We start from the raw sequence: 10231 nt of genomic DNA on the forward strand, positions 1-10231 counted from the left end.
CTTTGAAGTGGATACAGGGGCAGTATACTCAGCCCTTAAGGTCCCTTTGGGCCCTCCATCAAATAAAAGGTCTCTAGTTCAAGGGGCTAACGGCAGTGAATATCGGGCATAAATAACTAAGAGGACCATGGACCTGGTAAAAGGAAAAATCTATCACTCCTTCCTAGTAATCCCAGGACGCCCGGCCCCATTGGTGGGCTGAGATCTGCTCTCCAAGCTCCAGGCCAGAATAACTTTTAACCCTGAAGGCCCCCAAGTGAAATTTATAAATCCTTCAGTAAAAACTTCTATAGTCACGGATTTAACTGTCATTAGAAGATGAACATAAACTCTTCACACCCCCCAAGACTGATCAAACAGGCAAACTACCCCAGAATTGGATAACAGATTACCCAGATGCCTGGACAAAAACTGCTGGGTTAGGCCTGGCGATGAGAAAACCTCCAATAACAGTGGAGTTAAAAACCTCAACCTCTCCAATCAATATCAAAAAATACCCTCTGAGTAAAAAAAGCTAAAGATGGGATAAGGACCCATATTCAGAAATATATGGCCTTAGGGGTCCTAAGGCCCTGTTAATTGGCCTGGAACAATCCCGTGCTACCAGTAAAAAAAGGCAGGAACCAGGGACTATCGCCCCGTTCAAGACCTAAGAGAGATCAACAACAGAGTGCAGGACATTCATCCTACGGTACTTAATCCGTACAATTTACTTAGCACTCTGAACCCTGAGCGGAAATGGTCTACTGTTCTGGACTTAAAAGATGCTTTCTTTTGCTTGCCTCTGCATAAAGATAGTCAGTTGCTGTTTGCTTTCGAGTGGGTAGACCCATAAACCAGAACGTCTGGTCAACTAACTTGGACTAGACTCCCAGAGGGGTTCAAAAACTCCCCCACTCTCTTTGATGAAGCCCCCAAACAGAGATCTCAACAACTTCAGAACTATGCACCATGAAGTCAACCTGATTCAATATGTGGATGACCTGCTACTGGCAGCCAACACCAAGGAAAACTGTGAGTCTGGAACCCAAGCACTATTATCTGAGCTTGCTCAACTCAGGTATAGAGCTTCTGCCCAAAAGGCCCAAATTTGGCATCATGAAGTAATCTTCCTGGGCTATTCTCTTAGGGGTGGTAGAGGATGGCTCACTGAGCCCAGAAAACAAACCGTTGTGCAGATACCACCCGCATCTAACAGCAGACAACTCAGAGAGTTTCTTGGGACTGCTGGCTTTTGCAGGTTATGGATACCTGGGTTTGTGTCACTAGCTGCTCCTTTATACCCTGTGCTAAAGAGAGATGCCCATTTCCAATGGACCCCTGAGCACCTGGAAGCTTTTGATAAGATCTAAGGACACTGACACTGAATGCCTCAACTTCACTGAGCCCAGCCTGCAATTTCAGAAAGAACTACACTACGTTAAAAATGTATATCAACTCACTCACCTTGGTTCAAATAAATTGCAGGAATTCCTGAATAATCAAGAACAGAGTTTTCCACTAACTGACTCACAGAGAAAGGAAAAAACTGAACTGGTAACAAAAGCCGGTTGGGTCTCTCAACTGGTTAATGCTTACCCTTCCAAGCTTCTTGCAGGAAAGCACCTACGAGGAACCAGACCAGGACAATTCTGGGAATTGGCAACTGGACTTTACTGAAATTAAGCCAGCAAGGTATGGACTTAAATATCTCCTAATCTTTATAGGTACATTTTCAGGATGGATTGAAGCCTTTCCCACAAAAAGAAAAAAAAAAGAAAAAAGAAAAAAGAAAAAAAAAGGTGCAAATGGTGGTCAAGATGATCCTGAAAGATATTTTTTGAAGGTAATAGGGTCTGAAAATGGACCGGGGTTCATGGCCCAGGTAAGTCAGGGGTTTGCCAGGACCCTGGGGATTTATTGGAAGTTACATTGTGCTTATGGACCACAGAGCTCAGGCCAGGTAAAAAAATAAATAGAACCATTAAAGAGACCTTAAAAAAATTAAGCTTAGAGACCAGCATAAAAGATTGGACTATGCTCCTGCCTTATGCACTGTTTCATGCAAGAAATACTCCCTCTGTTTCTATGTCTAGCCTCACCCCCTATGAAATTCTCTATGGTGCCCCTCCTCCAGTAAGGGTCCTAACCCCAACTCTAAGACCTAACAATCCCTTCCACACCCCCTTGCTTGACAGATTTAAAGCTCTTTAAAGAACTCAGTGATACTTGTTGAAACAGCTGGCCACTGCCTACCAACTTTGGGACGATGGGACTCCACATCGATATCAAGTAAGACACTTCATCTACTAAAGACGACATCAGGTGTCATCCCTGGAACCCCGCTGGAAAGGACCATACCAGGTGCTACTTATAACACCTACAGTGGTAAAGGTAGATGGAGTCACTTCTGCATCCATGCCTCTCATCTCAAGCCTGCACCCTGTCCAGACTCTGGCTGGAAACTGGAAAAGACTGGTAACCTTTTTAAATTGTGTGTTTGCCATGTGGATAAGGCTATAGACTCTCCCCTTGACCACCAGTAGTCCTAACCATCATCAGACCGTTCAGCAGCGATGGCTGATCACAAATCCTCCTAGAGAAGAAGTATGGTCTATCTCGCATACAGCCCCCTTAGGGACCTGGTGGCCATCCCTCCACCCAGACATTTGTCAGCTTGGTATTGGTCTTTCCTATTGGGATAGCTCTGATGAAGAGGATCCCACTAAAATTCCATTAAATCTCTTCCGTACCATAGATAATGGAAACAAACATTATGGATGTAGGGACACGCGAGCCAGATGCAGGTGGGCTAGCCTAGATTAGTATGTTTGCCCGGCTGACTACCAAAGCCACAAACAGCCACGTCCGTGTGGGGGAAAAGCCGACTTCTTCTGTAAGTCATGGGCATGTGAGCATACAGGGGCTGCCTGCTGGAACCCAAACTTCTCATCAAATTCAGTACACAGCATTGGACATATTACCAATTAGACAACCAAAACACATGACCCCCAGAGGGGTCTCTAGATCCTCAAATTCTGCATGGCTTTTTCAACTTCGGCAAGTGCTCAAAAGGGTTGAAGGAAATTCCCCTACGTGGAGGCCTTTTCCCTCCTTCGCTCACATCCTGTACTATGCTTCTCTAACTGATCCTCACCCTCCGTCTTCTGCTCCAGACTCTCTGCTGTCATTCCAACCTCAGTAACCTGATTTCTCCCCTGCAATTACAAGATCAAAAACCCAAACCTCCACCGGTTCTCAAACCATTGCCCCCTAGCTGAGGTATCAGGTACTGAGGTACCCCTCCACCCAGACACTCCTCTCTTCTCCTGTCAGTGCCCACAAAAGGTCTCACCAGGTCCTCTTACCAGCTAACCCAAAACTCAAACCAGCTGAGGAGAGCCCTCAGACCCCTATCCAAGATGTAATAAAAATGGCTTTTAAAGTTGCTTTGTCAACACGGAAAACAGGTTACTAAGAATTTAAAGTCCCTCACAGCCTTTTTGGGATTCTCACTCCCATATTCCCCTCTGCACTACCTGTTCTACTGCTCACGTTTTTGTAGCTCGGAAAATCCCAAACCCCTTTCCCATTACTCTTTTACATCTCTCCTTCCTCATTCGCAGACACAAGGAGCTGCTCTCAGCCGTGCCTTCTCCATCTTCCCCATCTGTATCAAGTCCACAGAAAAGTCTTAAATGACCTTCTCCAGAAGTCTTCACCATGGCGGACTTTAGGACTTTCAGCAAAAGAGTCCCTATAAAAGAGTTCATTGTAGATAAACTTATTCTTTTTGTGTTGCTCTGTTCTACTTGGCCACTGGCTGGGAAAATCAGTACTCCTAAGCTAGACACCCCCTTACTAGTTTTTCACAAAATATGTGAACAAGGCCTCTGGCCTTGAGCTGGGGCTTCACAGAGATGGCTACATTTCTTAGATAAAGAAGTTACCAACTGGGTTCCATGTTAAGACCTGGCAGGGAGAAAAAAAAGAGAAGAAAAAAGCTCTCTTCCTCCCAGGTGTCCTTAAAAATTTAACTTTCCCAGAATGGAGGAAAAATAACAGAAACAAAAACTGCTTTTTGTGAACGTCTGCAGACTATGAACTTCTGAGCCTCTTCCCTTACATGTTGAGTACAAAATTCTGAAACTACATAAACTTGGGGTTCAGGGGATTAATGATTACAACAAAGCAATGCCCTCTAAATCCGGTTGCAACCAAATAGGACTGTTTTCCTACCTTCAGTGCTCTTGTATGTGCCTTTCCTTGTCCGTCCCTAGAACAGAAAGATTCTATATACTTAAACAGTGTTTATGTTTTCATTAAATGGTCAACAGATGTGATTAATTATGTAATGGTGCAGATGTTTCCCAGAGTGCTCTATCATGACGCAGTTTCATTTAAAGATCAAATAGAGGGGCATACAACCCGGTTCTGCCAGGAACCTGTATCCCTCATTTTAGACATCCTATTAGGAATAATAGTACCTGCAGGGGTGGGCACAGAAACCACAGCCCTAGTCGATGGGACATACAAATGACCCAATTAGAAGCAGCAATAGACCAAAACTTAAGATATTAAAAACTCCATCATGGCTTTACAGGAGTCTTTAACATCTCTCTCTGAAGTTGTTTTACAAAACAGACGAGGGTTGGACCTCCTTTTCATGAGAGAAGTGGGCCTTTGTGCTGCATTGAGGGAAGAATGTTGTTTTTATGCCAACAATACTGGAGTTGTAAAAGAATATATGAGTAAATTAAGAAAACACCTTGAAGAGCATCAACGAGAGACAGAGGCCCAAAAAGGGTGGTTTGAGTCTTGGTTCACACAGTCCACCTGGTTAACTATGCTTTTTTTATCAGCAATGGCTGGTCCATTAATAATCCTCCTATTATTGCTAACTGTAGGACCCTGCTTGCTCAACCGTGTACTTTCCTTTCTTTAAGCACAAATTTGACATGTTAAACTTATGGTAATCAGATAACAATATACCCCACTAGCAGACATATAATGTGGCACCCCCAATGATCAATTTTATGATTAAACAAAACCAGACGAAGAAGTGGGGAATGAAAGGTTAATAAAATATGTACTTGTCACTTCCTGTTTTTCTGTATGCTTAACAAAACACTGTTAAAATCTTGAGAACTGTTTGCTAGTCTTGTTCCCAGAATGTCATGTCCCCAACTGCCAAACTGCAGAATGTATTCCTACACCCATTTGCATGCAAACCACCCACTCACCCTGACCCATCAAATAACTTCCTTCCCTGCCCTCGCCAAGGAAAGTATATAAGCTCTGTTTAAGCTATTCTCAGGACTCTCTGCTATATTCAAGTGAGCTCTGACACCAGCCTGCTGGACTCCCAATAAACTCTTTGTTGTTGCATGAGACAGTCTCTTGGTTGTCTCTTCCTCTGACGCTCGCCTGACATTTACATTGGTACAATCATAAGTGTGACCTTTGCTTTTTGTGTCCAGAATTTTACTGGCCTTCAATCTCTAGGGTAAGAAAATTAAGGGCAAATAATTCATTGTTAAGGAGATCCCTGGGAGTGGTAAATACAAGGGCATAAACCTTAAGGCGGATTAGCCAAGTCTTTAAGGTAAGGTGGGCACGATCCACAATGCCTTGGCCCTGACGGTTGTATGGAATTGCAGTAGTATGACATATTTGCAAGGTAGCACAGAACTGTTTAAACTTGGCACTGGTATGTGCAGGACCGTTTTCCGTTTTAATATGTTTTGGTTTACTCATTACAGAAAAGGGTGAAACAAGATGAGAAAGAACATCTTTGGTAGCCTCTCCGGAATGTGGAAATGCGAAAATAAAGCCGCTGAAGGCATGTATAGAAACGTGTATATATTTGTTTTTTTTTTTCAAATTCAGGAAAATGAGTAACATCCATTTGCCAAACCTGATTGGGCAGTAATCCTCGGGGATTAACTCCCAATTATTGAATGGGGAGGGAGACAGCACAACCAAGGCATGCTTTTACTATTTCTCATGCCTGTTGCCTGGTAATTTTACAAAGTAATCAAAGGCTCTGGGAATTTATATGGTGAAGATTGTGTAACTCCGTGGCCTTTTGAATGGAGCCAACAAAAATTGAAAAGATGGAACGAGTTGATGCATGAGCTTGGCATAACTTTTGTTAGAGGGCCGGAAAGATCAAAGTGTGCCCTCATGTGTCCTAAGAAAAATGGGTATGTTCTGGCCTGAATTAGCTGCTGAAGCTGGTGAAACAGAAAGGCCACATTGGAAGAAGCCTTAATGGTGGGTGAAATCTCCAGCAGGGGCACAGAATGAGCAATGTAGGCACTGTCTGTATAAATATTAACAGGCTTATCAAAAAATGTTATAAAAACTTGTGTTATGGCAAACAATTTTACAAGCTGTGCTGACCTATAGACAGTATCAAAGGTGGTAGGCTGGTTATTGACAACAAAGACCGCACGGCTATTACTGGAACCACCTGTAAAGACAGTAAGTGCTTGAGGAATGGAAGCCTTTTGAGTAATTTGGGGAAAAATAAATGGATGTAATTGGAAAAAAATGTAAAAGGGGCCACTGGGGAGGTGGTTATCAGTTGTGCCCACAAAGCCTGATAGGGCAATACACCATTCATCCCCTGTGTGTAGAAAAAAATGGGTTTGTTCCTTAGTATGTGGAATTAAAATACTATCAGGGTCTTTGCCAAAATGTTGTCGAGAAAGCAAGCGACTTTTTATAATAATAGAAGCTACCTGAGCAGGATAAACCATAATAACCTTGGAGGATGTGGTGGGTAAATAGACCCAAAGCAAGGGGCAGCCTTTATTTTTAAAATGTCGATCTCACTGCCAAAATATTTCTGTGGGTGTATGAGGAGTGTGTAAAATAACCAGAACCAGAGGAAGGTTATAAGAAATTTGTGTAACAAACTGTTGGACAATGGCTTCTATGACTTGGTTTAATGCCTGTCATTCCTTGGGAGTAAGCTTTTGAGGGGAGGAGGAGTGGGAATCACCTCTCAAAATATCATTAACAGGCAAAAGTACACAAGTGGATAATTGTAAATATGTTCTTAGCCATTGAATATTCCCCAGTAATTTTTGAAAATCATTAAGGGTGTGAAGATGGTCCACATGTAGTTGTATTTTAAGAATCTGGGTCTGATTATCTTGAAGTTTACAGCACAAATAGGTATAAGGGTCCTGTGTTTGAACCTTATCAGGAGCTATCTGTAGTACCAAGGTAGTGAGGGTTTTGCAAAGGTCCAAGTAACAACTATTAAGGTCATGGGTATTATGTGCAGCAATTAACAAATCATCCATATAATGTAAAATATAAATTTGTGGCCATTGCTCTCTCACAGAATCTACTGCTTGAGCAACGTATTTTCGGCAAAGACTGGGGCTGTTGGCCATACCTTGTGGAAGAACCTACCATTGAAATCTCTGCATAGGGCCCTGGAAATTAATGTGAGGGAGACTAAAGACAAAACAGGGTCTATCCTTATGATGTAAAGGAATGGTAAAAAAGCAATCTTTTAAGTCAATAACCATTTTATAATAGTTTTTGGGAATAGCCTCTGGTGTGGGAATGCATGGCTGTAGTGCTCCCATCGGGCGCATAACTTTATTAATGGCACGCAAATCCTGTAAAAGGCAACACTTGACTGATTTTTTCTTGCTAACAAAATAAGAGTATTCCATGGTGAGATTGAGAGCTCTACATGTCCGGCTGCCAGCTGTTCCCGCACTAACATGGAGGGAGCCTACAATTTTTCTTGGGTAAGGGGCCACTAATCCACCCACACAGGAGTCTGAGTCTCCCAGATAATTTTATCTGCATGGGGTACAGGAGGATCAGGGACCGACACTAAATATCCAAATACCCAAATTCATATGTATTTGTTTTTGTATGGGTTGTATAGGCTCAACCAGTCCTTGTCTCAGTCTCCCTAGGCCTGTACCAGGGACAAAATTCATACGAAGCATTTGATGAGTCACCATGGAATTGGGACTGGCAAGAATAACTTCCATTTGACTCATAATATCTTGGCCCCATAGGTTAACAGGGAGGTCAGGAACAACGAAAGGAGTGACAGTTCCCTTATTACCCTCTTTATCAGTCCAGCTAAGAGCCCTAAACGTGACCAGAGGATTTTTTGACTGTCCAATCCCTTTAAGGTCAGTTAAGAATGGGGTGAGGGGCCAACCTGATGGCCAGTATTTTTTGAGAAATAATTGTGGCATCAGCTACAGTATCAAGAATTACTTGGAATTCCTTTTCTTCAATAAGTAAGGTAAGGGTTGGTCTATTTTGAGAAATGGGCTGAACCCAATACACATCAGAGGAGCCCAAGGAGTCAGTCCCCCAGGGTAGGGTTTGGGCTGTGGAAGTGCCTCCTTAATCTAAGGGAAGGAGTACTAATTGTGTAAGTCTTGTTCCTGCTGGGATGGCCGCAACTCCATTAATAGCTGTGGACAGTATTTTTATTTCTCCAGTAAAATCATTATCAATAATGTCAGGGAAGACATGAACACCTTGTAAGGTAGGAGAGGCTCTTCCAAGAATAAAGGAACACGTATGAGATGGAGGGGGACCCATAATTCCAGTAGGTAGTATCTGGCTCCCTTGCATTGAGTCTAATATTGTATCGGTGGTGGCACAGAGGTACAATCCTGTGCTGCCTGGGGTGGCTCCTTGGAGGGAGGCAATTGTGGAGAAGGATTTTGAGGTATGTTGGGAGTTTGGGAGGGAAAAAACCTTATTGCCCCTGGGTTTGTCCTGGGGGAGGTCGGGGCTAGGGGTTGGCCCCGCAGGGAGTTTCCTGAGAAGCGGCGAGAAATAGGCTGTCTGAGGGCATTTGTCTTAGATCTACACTCACTGGCCCAGTGACGACCTTTACCAAATCTAGGGCAAAGGGTAGCTGGGGGCGGTTTAGCCCAGGTTTGCGGAGATGCTATTCCTAGGCTTGGTTTGCCTTTCATACACTCACGTGCAAAATGGCCAGGTTGTTTACAAGTAAAGCAAGTACGTGAGCCAGAATTGTTAAAGGCCTTGGTAAAGGTGGCACCTAGGGCGAGACCAATGCCATGGGCTGCACCCACCACTGCACAGAGTCTAATAAAATCAGAAAGTTTCCCTTTATCCTTATGTGATCAAAAAACATCCTGACATGCCGGGTTGGCGTTTTCAAAGGCAAGATGTTTTACAAAGGTGCTTTCGCTTTTGCTTGGTCCAAGCAAGGATTCTGTGGCTAGGATAAGCCGGGCAAAAAAAGTGGCTATAAGGCTCAGGTCCTTGTCGAATTTTTGCCAGGGAAGTGGTAGCTTTTTTGAGGGAGGCGTCTCCAAGCATGTAAGCCAGCCGTCCGAATCTGCGCCAAAAGTCCAGCAGGGAAACGCGCCTGTTTAGTGTTAGTGTCAAAAGGCGCATTGATCATTAGCTTAACATAAGTCCAGGATTTAGAGAAGGCCTTAGTAAAAATTTTTTGACCAGTTTTTCGACAGTGCTCTTTGAAATCTGCATTCCATAATAGGAAGTTTCAGGCACTGAGAATAGCTCGGGCTAAAATTTTCCCATCATTGGGAGTAAGCCATTGTGCGCTGTGGCTTTCTAATAAAGCCAACGTGTTGGGCCCAGTGGGGCCATAGTGAGCACAAGCATTTTTAAGTTTTTCAAGAAAACACAGGCTTAATATTTTGTAGACACTCTGGGTTTCTTCCTGCCCAGCAGTGAACTCCTCATACTCTGAGTCCTGATCTTCCTCTTGCCCTTCCCCCACTTGTCCCCCTTGATCAATTTTACCCCGTGTCCTCCTCTTGATCCTCGTCCAAGTCTTTGTCCTCAGCTTGGGCAGGCTTATCTATCTGACTCGTGCTGACTGGGAAGGTGAGAACATGCCGATGGAGTGGCTTAGCCTTTGTATTAGACCACCTTAGGCCAGCTTGCATTGACTCCATGCCTAAGACTAATTAGCAGAGCTCACAGTCAAGGGATCTTAATTCTTTTAGAAGTTGGATCTGTTCCCATGTATGTTGGAAGGACGCTCGCAAGGGAGCCAGGTTAGGCAAGGGAAGTGGGGAAAAATATCTGGGGGGGGGCAGTTGGCCCCTGAAGGGCCAGACCACAAAAGGCAGGAGGGATATAGGAGGGAGGTGGATGTGTAAGTCCTATAGGCTGTGGCAGGGTCCTGAGAGTTGGCGGGTCTTCTGAATGGTAGCAAGCTGCTTCCTTCACCAGGGTAGCCTCCACCCCAGGG

The sequence above is a fragment of the Callospermophilus lateralis genome, unplaced genomic scaffold, assembly GCF_048772815.1.
Source record: "Callospermophilus lateralis isolate mCalLat2 unplaced genomic scaffold, mCalLat2.hap1 Scaffold_297, whole genome shotgun sequence".
Classification (NCBI taxonomy): domain Eukaryota; kingdom Metazoa; phylum Chordata; class Mammalia; order Rodentia; family Sciuridae; genus Callospermophilus; species Callospermophilus lateralis.